General features: G+C 46.0%; 2 protein-coding genes across 2 annotated transcripts in view; both read right to left on the bottom strand.

Annotated features, from left to right (window-relative positions):
- Positions 1–16,089, bottom strand: part of LOC145353447 (cysteinyl leukotriene receptor 1-like) — a 176,969-nt gene that overhangs the window by 137,767 nt on the left and 23,113 nt on the right. The gene's annotated exons all lie outside the window — the stretch shown is intronic.
- Positions 1–16,089, bottom strand: part of LOC145353448 (cysteinyl leukotriene receptor 2-like) — an 88,274-nt gene that overhangs the window by 71,366 nt on the left and 819 nt on the right. The window lies entirely within an intron of this gene.

Below are 16,089 nucleotides of genomic sequence, written 5' to 3'. Positions count from 1 at the left end.
TACTGACCAAGTGTGCAGATGCATGGAGTGTGATAAATAAAATTGGTGATTTACAGGCACAGGTTGCCATGTAGGAATATGATAGTATGGCTATATCAGATACCTAGCATAAAGAAGGGCAGGGCTGGGCATTAAATATTCCTGGATACAAGATGTTCAGGAAAAAATAGGAAATGAAGGAAGAAATGGGGGTGGTTTTCATTAAGGAGAACATTGCAGTGCTAGAGAAGGACGATGAAGCAGAGAGGTAAAGACAGAGCTTCTTTGTCTAGAGCAATGGAACAAAGACGATGCAATTATGTTACTCTAGCAGTCTATAGGCCACTGATTGGTGGAAAGGTGTATAGGAACAAATTTGCAAGGAAATCAGAGAAAGGTTCAAGAATTATGAAGTGGTGGATGACTTTATGTAACCAAATATAGGCTGTAATATTGGTAGTGTATAGGGCATTGAGTGGCAAGAGTTGCTAGAATGTGTCCAGGAGAATCTTTTGTAGCAGTACGTTTCCAGTCCAACGAGAAAGGAGGCATTGTCAAATTTTGTTCTTGGAATAAGGTGGGCCAAGTATTTTAATTGTAAGTATGAGAACATTTAGGGACAGTGATATTTGTATCATAATGTTTAGATGATTATGGAAAAGGACAAAGAATAATCCGGGGTAAGAATAATTCACTGGGGAAAGCCAACTTCAATGTGGTAAGAATCGATCTGGGATAAATTGGAATCAAAGGTAGCAGGAAAAACAATAACTGAAAGATGGTCTACCTTTAAGGAAAGGATTGTTCAGGCAAAGTTGAGGGTCTGTAACTTCCTGGCTTCCCAGATTAGGTTAGAGAGGTAACCCAAAGATGCGCTGGGGAAATCCATCTCAGCTCTTCTCAGGTAAACATTTGCACAGAAATTGTCCAGACCTGAACCCCACCTCCCATACCCTCCACCTCTGACCCTCCATTCCCATCCTCTGACCTGTAAAACCCTACCCCAGACCTCCAACCATACCCAGCTCCCCAACATCCAATCCCCCCATATTCCAATCTCTCACCCCGTCACATCTCCTGACCTCCAAACCATCCCTGACTTGCCAGTCTCCCAAAAACAGCTATCAGATAGATAATACAACACAAATCAGGCTGAATATAGAAGGTTCAAAGGGAAATGAGAAAGCAAATAAGAAAAGCTAAGAGAGAATATGAAAAGGAACTGGCAGCTAACATAAAAGGGAATCCCAAAGTCTATAAGCATATAAATAGTAAAAGGAGAGGTGAAATTTTCCACTCTGAGAATAAGAACATTGGGCAGAACAGAAAAAGCCAGCTAGAATAGTGGATTTGTGGATTGTGATGATACTGTGCTTTTAAAAAATTTATATCATGTTTTTTGTGAGGGGTATGTTTAAAATTTAGCTCTTTACACTATACCGATTTATCTGTAACAGGCAGCTCACATGCTGAGAATGCAGACTACTAATTGATCTTAGCTAATGGGGTTCTTGTTTTAATCTAAGTAAATGCATTTTTGTTTATTTTTTGGTCTTTCCCCTGGAATTTCAGAATAGGGTTTTGATTAGTTTGATTGACAGAGAGAGTCATGTGATAATGAAAGGCACTAAGCTTATAGGGAAAAACAATTTAGTTACTGTTTGGTTTTGACAGAAGCAAGAGGAATCTCTCTCTCTATGGAGGCTGCTATTTTGGAGCTGTCAGAAGAGAGGTGTCTCTCTGTCTTTCTCTTCCCCTCTAGAGATGTTCAAAGGCTCTAGGACTGTTAACAAGTAAAATACATAAGCCTGTGTTGTTTACTAACTGAATTTGAAAAGGTGTTTAAGTCTATGAGGAATCTTGCTTAAATTAGAACAAATAGAGATAGGCTAACAGTTAAAAATTGTACTTTCTCGTGGCATAAATGGGTCTTTTTCTGACTGGCAGTCCGTGACCAATGGGGTTCCACAGGGATCTGTGCTAGGATCCTGACTGTTCACATTGTACATTAATGAGTTGGAAGAGGGGACTAAATGTATTATCTCCAAATTTGCAGATGATACAAAGTTGGGTGAGAGGATGTGCTGTGAGAAGGATATAGAACTACTTCAGCGTGATTTGGATACGCTGAGTGTGTGGACATGTGCATGGCAGATGCAGTATAATGTGGATAAATGTGAGCTCATCCATTTTAGTAGCAATAATAGGAAGACAGATTATTACTTGAATGGGTGTGAATTGAGAGAGATGGATACTCAGCCAGACCTTGGGTGTCCTCATGCATCAGTTGCTGAAAGTAAACGCACAGGTACAGTAGGCAGTAAAGAAAGCAAATAGTATACTGGCCTTCACAGCAAGATGACTTGAGTATAGGGACAGGGATGTTTCGCTGAAATTGTACAGAGTGTTGGTGCCACACTTGGAGTATTATGTGCAGTTTTGGTGTCCCTATCTGAAAAGGATGCCCTTGCTATAGAGGGAGTACAACAAAGATTTACCAGGCTGCTTCCTGAGATGACAGGTTTGTTATATGAGGAGAGAATAAGTCAGTTAGGATTATATTCACTGGAGTTTAGAAGAGAGGGGATCTCATAGACATTTCTAAAATTCTAGCATAATTACAGGGTACATTCAGAAAGGATGTCTCCAATGGTAGGGGAATGCAGAACTAGGGGTCATAATTTGTGGATAAGGGGTAAATGTTTAGAACTGAAGCGAGGAGAAATTTCTTCACCCAGGGTGTGGTAAATGTGTGGAATTCACTACCAAGGAAAATAGTTGAGGCCAAAACACTGTCTGATTTCAAAAAGAAATTAGATATAGCTCTTGGAGCTAAAGAAGTCAAGGGATATGGGGAGAAGGGTAGATCAGGATATTGAATTCGATGACAAGCCATGTTCAAAATGAATGGTGGAGCAGGCCCAAAGGGCTAAATGGCCTACTCCGGCTTCTAGTTTCTATGTTTAAGTACTTCACTTGATAAAAGTTAAGCTAATTCATTTGTTATAATTAACCTGTTTTGCTAAATAAAGTTTGTTTTGATAAAAGCTTCCTAGCGTGTCAACAGAATCACACCTGAAGTGAAACACCTTATGGTCTCACTAATGCCAAAATGAAAAAAAAAACTTGGGTTTAACATAATTTAGAGTTTCTAATCAGGTGCCCTAACAAGATCATCCACTTTTCAGCTCATTTTGTTTTTAATTCATTTCTGGGACATGGGCCTCACTGGTTGACCAGCATTTATTGCCCATCCCTAGTTGCCCTTGAGAAGGCGGTGGTGAAGATGGCCTTCTTGAATTGCTGTAGTCCATGTGCTGTGGGTTGACCCACAATGCCATTAGGGAGGGAATTCCAGGATTTTGACCCATACGAAGGAATGGGGATGTATTTCCAAGACAGTGGTGGCGTTCCCATGTATCTGCTCCCCTTGTCCTTCTAGTTGGAAGTGGTCGTGGATTTGGAAGGTACTATCTAAGGATCTTTGGTGAATTACTGTAGTGCATTTTGTAGATAGCACACAATGCTACTACTGAGTGTCGGTGGTGGAGAGGTTGAATGTTTGTAGATTTGGTGCCATTCAAGCGTGCTGCGTGGACTGAGCATTGGGCAATCATCAGCAAACATCTCCACTTCTGACCTTATGAAGGAGGAAAAGTCATTGATGAAGCAGCTGAAGATTGTTGGGCCTAGGACATTACCCTGAGGAATTCTTGCAGAGATGTCCTGCAGCTGGGATGATTGACCCTCCACAACCACAACCATCTTCCTATGTATGACTCTAACCAGCAGAGAGTTTGCCCTCTGATATCTATTGATTCCAGTTTTGCGAGGCTCCTTGATGTCACACTCAGTAGAATATCAATGACTGTCACTCTCACCTCACCTCTGGAATTTAGCTTTCGTCCATGTTTGACCCAAGACTGTAATAAGGTCATGTGCTGAGTGCGCTGTTGAAACCCAAACTGGCGTCACTGAGCAGGTTATTGTTGAGCAAGTGCTGCTTGATAGCACTGTCGATGACCCCTTCCATCACTTTACTGATAATCGAGAGTAGACTGATTGGGCGGTATTTGGCTGGGTTGAATTTGTCTTGCTTTTTGTGTACAGCACATGCCTGGGCAATTTTTCACAATTTAGGGTTGATGTACTGGAAGAGCTTAGGTAGGACAGCAGCAAGTCTTCAGTACTATTGCCAGAATGTTATCAGAACCTATTGCCTTTGCAATATCCAGCACCTCCTACCATTTCTTGGTATCGTGGGGAGTGAATTGAATTGACTGGAGACTGGCATCTCAGATGTTGGGGACCACTGGAGGAGGCCGAGATGGATCATCCACTCGGCACTTCTGGCTGAAGATTGCTGCAAATATTTCAGCTTTATTTTTTGCACTGATGTGCAGGGCTCCATCATTGTTGAGGATGGGGACATTAGTGGAGCCTCCTCTTCCAGTGAGTAGTTTAATTGTCCACCACCATTCGTGACTGGATGTCAGAGGATTGCAGAGCTTGGTTGTGGGATCGCTTAGCTCTGTCTATCACTTGCTGTTTGGCATGCAAGTTTAGTAGCTTCATCACGTTGACACCTCATTTTTAGGTATGCCTAGTGCTGCTCCTGGCATGCATTCTGGAATCAATAGATATCAGAGGGCAAACTCTCCGCATTCTCCATTGAACCAGGGTTCCCCGGCCTCACGGTAATGATTGAGTGGAGGATATGCCGTGCCATGCGGTTGCAGATTGTGCTGGAGTACAGTTCTGCTCCTGTTGCCCCACAGCACCTCATGGATTCCCAGTCTTGACTTGCTCCAGCAGTTCGAAGTCTGTCTTATTTAGCATGGTAATAGTGCCACACAACAGGATGGAGGTTATTCTCAATGTGAAGGTGGGACTTCATCTCCACAAAGACTGTGCGGTGGTCACTCTTACCGATACTGTCACGAACAGATGCATCTGCAGCCAGCAAATTGGTAAGGATATGGTCAAGCATGTTTTTTCGACTTGTTGGTTCCTTCACCAGCTGCTGCAGACCCAGTCTAGTATTTACATCCTTTAGGACTTGACCAGTTCGATCAGCAGTATTGTTGCCGAGCAACTCTGGGTGGTGGACATTTTACACCCTTGCCACCCTCAGTGCTTTCTCCAAGTGTTGTTCAATATGGAGGAGTACTGATTCATCAGCCGAAGGAGGACAGTACATGATAACCACTAAGAGGCTTCCTTGCCCATGTTTAACCTGAGGCCATGGGAGTTCATGGGGTCCAGAATTGATGTTAATGACTCCCAGGGCTCCTGCATCCCTCCTGACAGTATACCACTGTGCCGTCACTTTTGCTAGGTCTGTCCTGCTGGTGGGACAGGACATATCCAGGGATGGTAATGGTCATGTCTGGGGTGTCACCTGTAAGGTATGATTCCTTGAGAATGACTATGTCAGGCTGTTGCTTGACTAGTCTGTGAGACAGCTCTCCCAATTTTGGGACTAGCCCCTAGATGTTAGTAAGAGGGACTTTGCAGGTGTCAGTGAGGAAGACAGGGCTGTTTGTTTTGCTGTCTTTTCCAATGCCTAGGTTTATGCCAGGTGGTCCGTCTGTTTTCATGTTTTTGTTGAGACTTTGTAGCGATTGATACAACTGAGTGCCTTGTTAGGCCATTTCAGAGGACTGTTGAGAGTCAACCACATTGCTGTGGCTCTGGAGTCACATGTAGGCCAGGTAAAGATGGCAGATTTCCTTCATAAAATACATCAGTAAACTAGGTGGATTTTTCTGACAATTGACAATGGTTTCATGGTCATCAGTAGAATCATAATTCCAGATAGTTTTTATCAAATTCAAATTCCACTATCTGCCATGGTGGGACTCAAACCCGGGTCCCCACGCATTATGTGGGCTTCTGGATTAATAATATCACTAGGTCATCGCCTCCCTGATTATGTTTGCATGAACGTGATCCACCTTAGACCTGTGATGGGTGGGCTGCCCTGCCATGCCATCATAAGACCATCTTTCTGGGCACCGCATTTAAACTGCACCAACGCACATTATTCATCTCTGCAGCCTAGAGCTGGTTTTGGCTGTGCTGGCTGTCAAAGAAAGCAGCCAACTGCCCTCAAATTTAGTGACAAAATGCTGGGGTTACTTCTGGATGCGGTGGAGGCACACCCATGCTGGGAGATGGAGGGTCATCGATCTCACCATTGTATTATGGGAGAAGGCCACCAGTGTGCTCCATGCCAACGCAACCACATGAACACTTTTCCAGTGCAGGAAAAGGATTAATGATCTCATTCACCCAACCAGGGCAAGTCCACCTTCTCCCCATTTTCAACTCTCACTCTGAAAAGCTCATCAGACGATTAAAGGGTTATACTTCACAGTCCAGACACTACCAACACAAGGGACATCACCACTAACTCTCTCACACATTTGGCATCTTCAATTCTTCTCACATTCTATGCAGTTTGCATCCTCAACCCTTATACAGGTCCACTCAGTGTCCATGCAAAACAGACATCCTCATCATCTGTCTTGGCATCCATCCTGCTCACCATCTGTTCATCTGTCTTTATGCAGGACAAGATTGCCCACAATAAGGAGTCAGGCAGAAACCATTAGCCACCTGTAGGGATGAAGACCAGGAGCTGGATACCCCAGGTTCCTCAGAGTATTCAGCCAATCCCAATTCCCTCTGTCTATGACCCCATCAGCTCTAGCTGAAGAGGCTGAGAAGGATGCTCCTACCCCACATCAGGAGACCTTCAGGCTTTGGCCCTTCAGAGAACACAAGCCAATGTCATCCTAGACAACAGGGCTAGTCAGCAGGCGGCCTGCATCTCTGCTGTGGATGTTGGTCAAGCTAGAAATGTTAAGAAATACACGGAGCACAAAGGTAGAACGGGTGCCCATTATTAGTATACTTGCACATGTGTAAATGTATTTCCACTCATTCCACTTCTCACGTTAATTGTGTGTTCCGTGGTCACTCAGGTTGTGTCACTGATGCCCGATGCCCAACCCCCCTACCCCTACTGCCCTCAGATATTCCACTATCTGCCTCAGCTCCATGGTCTCTGCAACATCGCATTATAGTGTCTATCTGTTCTCTGCTTGGCAATGACTTGAGTGAAGCATGACCCTCTAAGAACTTTGTAATTGGCCAGAGTATTAAAGAATCCTGCCTCAGAAACTCATGCCATGGCACCTTGCAGCTTAGATTCTGCAGGGTGCTTTATTTTCTCTATGTTTCTGCATTGTAGAGTGATCACTGTGGATCCTGGAGGATTTAACGGTGGCATGCATGGAGTTGGTGCTTCTCTCAGTGGCCGTGTACCTAACAGGTTTGAGCGTGCTTGACTTTGGAATGAAGATACACAGCTCTTACGTGCATCTGGCTGTCTGTGGTGTCATTTCAGGCCCGCATGTACATTTGATAATCATCCCATTATTGGCCCCCACCTCCATGGTGCAGAGCTAGGACCTTGTAAAAACATGCTGAGCCACGTAATTCCAGCCAAATGTTACAAGTGTGCAGTCTGGGATGTGGGTGGAGAGGCGCCAGAAGGCTCACCTAGACATGAAGGATGTAACACATGGTTAGAGGGTCTACCTACTGTCTCATGACATTAACTTTCTGCCATCCCTCACCTGGTTAATAAATATGGCAATGTGCTACTTAGAATGGCATTCATATGCCTGACCATGGTGTGCATATGTAAGACTGTCGGAATGGAAATGTAGAGCCCTAAGACTGTTGGAATGGAAATGTGGAGCCCTTAAATGGCATCTGAGCAAAGCTACATGGTCCTTAAGGCCTTGATGAAGTGTCAGCAGTTTTAGGCCATAAAAGGTGATGTATTGGATTAAATAAAATGACTTAATTACTTAAAAGTTGCTAAGGAACCAAGACCAGATTTGATGCATCAAAGGAAGGGAAGTGAGTGAAAATTGTGGACTCACTGAATATAACTTTTTAATCTTCCTCAAGACTGAGGAGTGGTGCCAGGGGACTGAGAATTACAAATATTACGGGGGCAATTTTCTCAGCTCGCTGCACTGGGCACTGGGCAGTGCCAAGGGGGCAGGGCCTATTGAGGCGATCGGGGGGTCCCGCTGCCTCCCTGCACTGGGATTGCAGGCAGAGAGAAAGAGGGAGGGAAGAAAGACGGAGATCTGGGTCAGGGGTCTGGGAGATCGGGACTGATGGGAAGAGAGTGGGGTTGGGGGACATTGGGGCTTACCCGGAGAGATCTGGGAGACCTGTGATCAAGGAGATGGGGGATTCACAAGGCCAGCAATGCAAGGTTGCAGGGCTGCCAGTGATTGGGCTGGCCACGCGGGGCCACTGCACATGTACCTATCACTGCGCTGACAGATCGGCATGTGTGCAGTGGCCCGCTCAGCACCATGCTGCTGGCCTCTGGGGTGGGATTAGTCCCCACCCACTGATTTTCAGAGTGAATCTCACTAGGGCACTCTGTGATGTGAAGAATGTTGAAGATTCGCCCTTGAAATCACACTGAAAAAAAACATAGAAATTATTCCCATTTTCCTGCAAATTGGGGACTTAGAACCTTTTGGGAGAGTCCTGGCCTGCACCTTTGTTCAAAAAAGGGTGTAAAGAAAAGCCATAGATAACTCAGTTTAACTACAGTGGTGGGGAAACTTCTGGAAACAATAATTCAGGACAAAATTAATAGTCACTTGGGTAAAGTAATCAAAAAATGTCCAATCTCTGGAAAACAAGCCGGACTCACTTTTCAAAGAGAACTGAGGGACTGCTGTGTACTCTTTCACGGAGACATGGCTTACTCCTCCATCACCAGACTGTGCTCTACAACCAGAGGGATTTTCAATTCACCAAATGGATCGTACAGCAGCCTCAGGCAAGGCTAAGGGAGGTAGGGTCTGTTTCCTAATCAACACCTCATGGTGCCTAGACGTAGTTTCTGCTCCCCAGACATTGAATTCTTGATGCTAAAATGCCCCCCCTTCTATCTTCCATGAAAGTTCACTTCTGTTATCCTGATTGCAGTTTACATCCCATCCCATGTGGATATGAAGATCACGCTAGACAAAATATATACCACCACAAATGGCCTTGAGATGACACCTCCCTATTCCTTGTTCATCATGGCCAGGGACTTCAATCTTGAATCAGGCCAAGCTCAAGAGCATGTTACCAAGTTACTATCAACACATCTCCTGTTCCACCAGAGGCTGAGACATCCTAGGCCACTGCTACACAAATATCAAACATGCCTACTGCTCTATTGCCTGCCCACACTTTGGCAAATCAGACCACAAGGCTGTGCTCCTGCTCCCAGCTTACAAGCAAAAACTGAAGCGGGAAAATCCGTCAAAGAAAGTCATGCAACATTGGTCTGAGGAATCATATGATTCCCCATGGGACTGCCTAGAGTAAGTGGACAGTAGTTAAAAATTCTGCGACCAGCCTGAACGAGTATGCCACTACAGTAACTAAATTCATTAATAAGTCTGTAAAAGACTGTGTGCCAAAGAAACAAATCTACGTGTTTCCCACCCACGGATGAACAGGAATATCCACTGCTTGCTGAAGTCTAGGACTAAGACATTCAAGTCAGGAGATCCTGACCTATACAAAAAATCCAGATACGATCTAAGGAGATTCATCAAAGATGCTAAAAGACAGTACTGAACCAAGCTAGAGTCCCAGGCTAGCCACACAAACCCTTGCCAACTATGGCAAGGTCTACTAGACATAACAGGCTACAAGATAAGGGCATGTAAAATCACCAGCTCCAATGCCCTCAACCCCAGAACCCTCAGTTGAAACTGTATCAAAGTCACCATTGCAGATGTTAGAACAGCCCTCTCGAATTGTTCTCTGGAGCAGTGTACTGGTGGCTGGTGAGTGTAAACTGTGAGTGTACTGTGTTTTTTTTTTAAAGTTGCATTGTTGGGTTGTGGGTTTTTTTCCCTTTGTGCTTTCCATAGAGGGTCCTAGGTACAAGGGCTGTTGGGAAGGGAGTGAGGGAGTATAAAAACAAGGCCACAGTAGATAGTGGGCAGTAGAATGAGGCAGGTGCTGAGTGAGTACTGCAAGGGCTTTGGCTCACAGGGCTTAGGCAGGGTGAGTTATTGGTCAAGTTTTTCAAAGTGTGTCCATAAGTCTGAGGGTAGTCAAATGGCAGGGACCATGGGGAGATGTGTCAGCTGTGTAAGGTACAATATGTGGGAGTTCTTAGAGACACAGCATCTCTGGAGAGTCTGCACCAAATGTCTGGAGTTGCAGCGTTTGAGGGCCTGGGTTAGGCAACTGGAGCTGAGGCTGGAGGATTTATTTTTAGTGAGGGAAAATGAGGCATTAATGAATAGGAACCAGATTCAAGAGGGGACCTCAGAGTTGAGGAGGGGGGATGGGTGGATTACAGTTAGGAAGGGGAAAAAGAAGAGGAGTAATGTTCCAAAGGCTACCCCAGGGATAGTCTCTCAAGACAGCAGGGGTAAGGCACCAACTGAGGTGGAAAGGGCACGAGGGGAAGAGGAAAATGCCTCAGAGGGAAGGAAGGGGGCTGGATGTGAGATAGTGGTGGAGGATGGGAGGGTTAGAGGAATTGATAGGTGGTTCTGTGGGCAAAAGTAGGACTCCAGGATGGTGGTCTGCCTCCCTGGAGCTGGTGTACAGGATGTGTCAGAGAGGGTAGAGGGAATCTTGAAGGGCCAAGGGACCCAGATGGATGTAATTATACATGTAGGAGAGAGGGACACAGGAAGAAAGAGTAGGGGGGAAATACGTACACAGTTCAGGGAGTTGGGAGCCAGGTTGAAGTGTAGGACCTCCAGGGTGGCGATCTCTGGTCTGCTGCCAGTGCCCAGCAATAGCAGGAATAAGAATAATGAGATCCTGCAGCTGAATGCGTGGCTGAGGGATTGGTGCAGGACAGAGTGTTTTAGTTTTGTTGACCATTGGGAAGTCTTTGCAAAGGAAGGGCACTTGTATAAGAGGGATAGGGAACACTTAAATGGGAAGGGGACACATTTTAGCTGGGAGGTTGGCTGGAGTGTTTAGGCAGGGTTTAAACTAGTATGGAGGGGAGGGGCGGGGCGGGGTGGGGAGGAGAGAGACAGCTCACTCACTGGGAGTGAGTTGGAAGTCTAGTTGATAGGGAAATCCCCCAGGAGAAGGAGGATCCGAGAAGGCCTGAGGGTCTTAAGTGCATCTGTTTTAATGCGAGGAGTGTGACAGGAAAGTCGGATGAACTTAGGGCCTTGATGTTCGCAAGGAATTTAGATGTGGTGGCAGTGACAGAGAGGGGCAGGACTGGCAGCTAAATGTTCTGGGGTATAAGTGTTTTAGGTGTGATAGAGGTGGGTTGAAAAGAGGAGGGGGAGTGGCACTCTTAGTTAGGGAGCAGAGCACAGTGGTGCAGAGGGAGGATAACATGGAGGGGATGGACATTGAGTCTTTGTGGATGGAGTTGAGGAATAGGAAGGGGGCCATTACTATGCTAGGAGTGTACTATAGCCACCTGATAGCCCACGGGCAGTGGAAGAGGGTATATGTAGGGACATTTTGGATAAGTGTAGGAAGAATAGGGTTGTTGTAGTGGGAGATTTTAATCTCCCTGGGGTGGATTGGAAGGTGCCTAGAGCTGGGGGGTCTGATGGGGAGGAATTCGTAAGATGTGTATTGGAAGAATCCTTGCAACAGTATGTAGATAGCCTGACTAGAGAGGGGGCGATACTTGATTTAGTTCTGGGAAATGAGCCAGGTCAGGTGGTTGAGGTTGCGGTAGGCGAACATGTGGCTAATAGTGACCACAACTCCGTCTACTTTAGAATACAAATGGAAAAAGATGAGAGCTGTCCTAAGGGGAGGGTGCTAAATTGGGGGAAGGCTAGATACAGCCAGATTAGGCAGGAGCTTAGGGATACAGACTGGGGCAGGCTGTTGGAAGGCAAGACCACGTTAGGCTTGTGGGAGTCTTTCAAGGGAAAACTGCAAAGGTGCAGGAAAGGCATGTGCCGGTTAGGAGAAAGGATGGGAAAGGTAGGATTAGGGAACCGTGGATTAGAACATAGAACATTACAGCGCAGAACAGGCCCTTCGGCCCACGATGTTGCGCCGACCAGTTAAAAAACAATGACCCACTAACCTAAACCAATCCCTTTTCGTCCATAAACCTATCCACGGATCTCTTAAACGCCCCCAAACTAGGTGCATTTACAACCGCAGCAGGCAGGGCATTCCAATCTCTCACCACCCTCTGGGTAAAGAACCTACCCCTGACATCCGTCCTATAACTACCCCCCCTTAATTTAAAGCCATGCCCCCTCGTGCTAGCTTTCTCCATCCGAGGAAAAAGGCTATCACTGTCCACCCTATCTAAACCTCTAATCATCTTATATGTTTCAATAAGATCCCGTCTTAGCCGCCTTCTTTCCAGCGAAAACAACCCCAAATCCCTCAGTCTCTCCTCATAGGACCTCCCCTCCATACCAGGCAACATCCTGGTAAACCTCCTCTGCACCCTCTCCAAAGCCTCCACATCCTTCCTGTAATGTGGGGACCAGAACTGCACACAGTACTCCAAGTGCGGCCGCACCAGAGTTGTGTACAGTTGCAACATGACGCTGCGACTCCTAAATTCAATCCCCCTACCAATAAACGCCAAGACACCGTATGCCTTCTTAACAACCCTATCTACTTGATTCCCAACTTTCAGGGATCTATGTACACATACAGCTAGATCCCTCTGTTCATCCACACTATTCAAAGTCCTCCCGTTAGCCCTATACTCAACACATCTGTTATTCCTACCAAAGTGAATTACCTCACACTTCTCCGCATTAAACTCCATCTGCCACCTCTCGGCCCAGCTCTGCAACCTGTCCAAGTCTTCCTGCAAACTATGACACCCTTCCTCACAATCTACCACACCTCCGACTTTGGTGTCATCAGCAAATTTACTAATCCACCCAACTATACCCTCATCCAGATCATTAATAAATAGAGATTACTAGAGATATAGAAGACCTGGTCAGGAAGAAACAAGAGGCGTATGTCAGGTCTAAGCAGCTGGGAACAGAGAGAGTGTTGGACGAATACAGAGTAGGAGGGATCTCAAACGGGGAGTTAGGAGAGCAAAGAGGGGGCATGAGATGGCTTTGGCAGGTAGGGTTAAGGAGAATCCAAAGGCGTTTTACTCCTAAAGAACAAAAGGGTGGTTAGGGGTAAGATCGGTCCTCTCAGGGACAGACGTGGGGAATTGTGCTTAGAGGCAGAGGGAATGGGGGAGATCCTGAATGAATACTTTGTGTCGGTATTCACGAAGGAGAGGGGCTTGATGTCTAGTACGGTCATTGAGGGAGCGGTAGACCGATTAAAAGATCTATTGATTACGAGGGAAGAAGTGTTAGGGCTTTTAGAGGGCATTAAGACCAATAAATCTCCAGGGCCTGATTGCATTTATCCTAGGCTGCTTAGAGAGGCAAGGGATGAGATTGCTGGGCCTCTGATGCAAATCTTTGTCTCTTCTTTGGACACAGGTGAGGTCCCAGAGGACTGGAGGATAGCTAATGTGGTACCATTGTTTAAAAAGGGTAGGAGGGATAGCCCGGGTAACTATAGGCCGGTGAGCTTAACGTCAGTGGTAGGTAAGTTGATGGAGAGGATTCTTAGGGATAGGATGTATGCGCACTTGGAGCATTGCGATCTGATTAAGGATGCGCAGCATAGCTTTGTCAAGGGGAAGTCTTGCCTTACGAATCTGGTAGAATTCTTTGAGGAGGTGACAAAAATGGTTGATGAAGGACGAGCCGTTGATGTCGTCTATAGGGATTTCAGTAAAGCGTTTGACAAAGTCCCTCATGGTAGGTTGGTACAGAAGATTAAAGCTCATGGGATATGTGGTCAGGTATCTAGATGGGTAGAGAACTGGCTTGCAAAGAGGAGTCAGAGTAGTTGTGGAGGGGTCTTTTTCTAGCTGGAGGTCTGTCACTAGTGGTGTGCCGCAGGGCTCAGTACCGGGACCTCTTCTCTTTGTAGTGTATATAAATGATTTGGAAGAGGGAGTAGGTGGTGTGATCAGCAAATTTGCTGATGACACCAAGACGGCTGGATTGGCGGGCAGTGAGGAGCAGTGTCTGGCAATACAGCAGGATATTGATAGGCTGGTTGATTGGGCAGATAGGTGGCAAATGGAGTTTAATCTGGATAAATGTGAGGTGATGCATTTTGGCCGGAATAATGTAGGGGGAAGTTATATGATAAAGGGTAAGCCTGTAAGGAGTATAGAGTCGCAGCGAGACCTGGGGGTGCAAGTGCACAAGTCTTTGAAAGTGGCAGTGCAAGTGGAGAGTATGGTGAAGAAAGCCTATGGTATGTTAGCCTTTATAGGAAGGGGTATAGAATATAAGAGCTGGAGTCTAATGTTGCAGTTGTACAGAATGTTGGTTAGGCCGCATTTGGAGTACTGCGTACAGTTCTGGTCGCCTTACTACCAGAAGGACGTGGAGACTCTGGAGAGAGTGCAGAGGAGGTTTACCAGGATGTTGCCTGGTATGGAAGGACTGGGGTATGAGGAAAGATTGAAGAAATTGGGGCTCTTTTCCCTTGAAAGATGCCGACTGAGGGGGGATCTAATAGAGGTATGTAAGATTATGAAGGGTATAGATAGAGTAAACCAAGGTAAGCTATTTCCTATAATAGTCACGTAGGACAAGGGGCCATGGACTTAAGGTGAGGGGGGAGTGGTACAACACAGATATTAGAGGGAGGTTTTTCACACAGAGGGTAGTGGGGGTATGGAATGCTCTGCCAAGTAAGATGGTGGAGGCAAACACACAAGTCCTTTAAGAGTAACTTAGACAGGCACATGACTGAGTTGGAGATGGGTGGATATAGGAGAACCTTTAAATAAGGGTCATTAGCATTGGGGTGTCTCTAGAAATGTAAATGGGTATAGTATGATAATAATGTTTTTCTCTTTTCATTCACAGGTTTTAAGTCGGTCCACCTTGTGTCCAACGAGGGGCATACACGTGATGGGTCGTACTGGGGCTGCTCTTGGTTGTTCTGGATAGGCCTTGTGCTTCATGTCGTTAGTGTGTGCCTAAACTGGACAAGATACTGGGCAAGACGACAGCTCAGTGACTATTGCTGATTGCTGTGCAGACACGTGGATTTGGGCCAGTCTGTGGGAGTTTGCGCATTCTCCCCGTGCTTGCGTGGGTTTTCTCCGGGTGCTCCGGTTTCCTCCCACGCCCCAAAGATGTGCTGTTAGGCTGATTGGCAGGAATAAATTGTCCCTAAATCAGTTTTCCCTCAATCTGGATGGCCATAAAACATTAGATAGGGGTCATGGGTAGAGAGGTGGTGTTGAGATGGCAGCATGGGCTCGTTGCGCCGAAGGACCTGTTTCCCAGGCTGATTTTGTTCTTTGTTCTTCTTTGAATGTCAACCCATGGAAAGCAACTGGCCTCGATGGGGTATCCAGATGAGCACTCAGATCCTGTGCAGATCAGCTGGCATGAGTATTCACAGAATCTTCAACTTCTCTTTACAATAATCTGAGGTCCCTATCTGCTTCAAGGAGATAACCATCATCCCAGCACCAAAGAAAAGCCAAGCAGCATGCCTTAATGACTATCATCTGATGGCTCTGACATCCATCATTATGAAGTGCTTCAAAAAAGTTAGTCATAGCATAGTTCAATTCCAGCTTCCCAGGTTGCCCGCAATTTGCCTACCACCATAACACAGCAGACTCCATCTCCCTGGCCCTGCACTCAACCCTGGAACCCCCAGATAACAAGTCCACCTATGTCAAACTCCTACTTATTGACTATAGCTCAGCCTTCAACACCATTATTCCTATGAATCTCATCTCCAAACTCTGTGGCCTGGACCTCGGCTACTCCCTGTGCGACTGGATCCTGAACTTCCTAACCCAAAAACCATAATCAGTCAGGATAGGCAACAACACCTCCTCCATGATCATCCTCAACATCGATGTCCCACAAGGACATATCCTCAGCCCCCTACTACACTTCTTATACGCTATGACAGTGTGGCCAAATTCCCCTCCAACTTGACTTTCAAGTTTGCTGATGACATGAATATAGG

This window comes from Carcharhinus amblyrhynchos, chromosome 15 (genome assembly GCF_965287045.1).
Source record: "Carcharhinus amblyrhynchos chromosome 15, sCarAmb.v2.hapA, whole genome shotgun sequence".
NCBI lineage: Eukaryota > Metazoa > Chordata > Chondrichthyes > Carcharhiniformes > Carcharhinidae > Carcharhinus > Carcharhinus amblyrhynchos.
Note: the sequence above shows the minus strand (reverse complement) of the source record. Positions and strands in the feature narration are given on the sequence as shown.